Source organism: Alligator sinensis, unplaced genomic scaffold (assembly GCF_000455745.1).
Source record: "Alligator sinensis unplaced genomic scaffold, ASM45574v1 scaffold17_1, whole genome shotgun sequence".
NCBI classification, from domain to species: Eukaryota; Metazoa; Chordata; order Crocodylia; family Alligatoridae; genus Alligator; species Alligator sinensis.
The window spans coordinates 597,786-599,098 of record NW_005842491.1 but is presented as its reverse complement, the minus strand read 5'-3'; positions in this window follow the sequence as shown (position 1 = coordinate 599,098).

Here is a 1,313-nt window from a genome sequence, read left to right as displayed (position 1 = left end):
AGAACGGGGACGCCTCCGAGCTGGCCCGCGACTCCTACTTCTACGCCGTGTCCGACCTGCAGGTGGGCGGGCGCTGCAAGTGCAACGGCCACGCGTCCCGCTGCGTGCGCGACCGCGACGACAGCGAGGCCAACGAGTGCGTGGGTAAGTCCGCGCCCGGGCCGCCTGGAGCGCGCCCCGGGGCTCCGGGGAGAGGGGCGAGGCGCGCTGCCGTCCCGGGGCTCCCCGCACCCCTGCTCCCGCAAGCGCTGCTCTGTGCCCGCGCCACAAGCGCCGCTGCCTGCCCCGGCCGTCCCGCCGGGCCGCGCTCCTCGCCAAAGCACAGAGAAGAGAAGGGGCCCCGCCAGCCCGAGTTTGCGCCTCCCCGGCTCTCACGGACGGGACAGTCCATCAGACCGTTTCTCCGGGGCTCTGCAGAGTGCCTCGGCGCGGACGGCCCGTGGTTTTTTCGAGGCTGATTTGATGTGAAATGAAGGAGCTGCTGCAGTTGTGCGCGATGGGGGGGGAGAGGGAAGGAGGGCTGGTGCCATTCTGTCATTTCTGTCTCATGCAGAAACACCGTCCCAGTCGGTAATGCTGCCGGTAACTAATAACTTGAATAAGAACAAGGCTGAATTGAAAAACAGCAGTGTGCTTGGGGAATGATCCTTTTGCGCCATCTGAGGCAGATACGTGGATGCTCTTGGCTGTAAGCGATACCGAGAACCTAGCTTAGCCCCTAAGAAAGAGTCCTACAGTCCCTAGAAGCAGTTCTAGAATAGCCTTCCTCGACTGACAGGCAAAAGGTTGCTGTCACCTTGAAGGGGAGGTAATGCATTCAGAGGTGCTTTTCTGCAGAAGATATCAAAGCTTCACATGTTTCAACATCTTTCCCTTGTCAGGGTGGATTTGATGTTCAAGAAGGCAAGGGCACTAGCAACAATTACACCAGTGTAAGGTGGGCGCACACAGTTCTGAGGGCTTCTCACTATTCCAGTTTATGACCCCCACCGCTTCCACAAAGCTCCTCTTCCTAACCTCTGGCAGTCCTGTTATTTTAGTCGTGGGATCCCACACAGCTCTGGCCACACACTTCAGTCCTGATCTGCAGCACCTCCTTGTATTCTGGTCCTGATCCATCTCAGCCCTGGCAGTGCCCCTTAATCCTGGTTGCTAGCATATCAGCAGTTCTAAGCTTCCTCACCCACCTGCACCTCTGAGCTAATTCACCCTGTCCTGAAGGGATTTTCACTTTTGTCTCTCACCCAGCTTCCAGTACAGCTCTATCCTAAGGTGCAGAACTCCCTCTTTACTGGTTTTGTATTCCACCACCA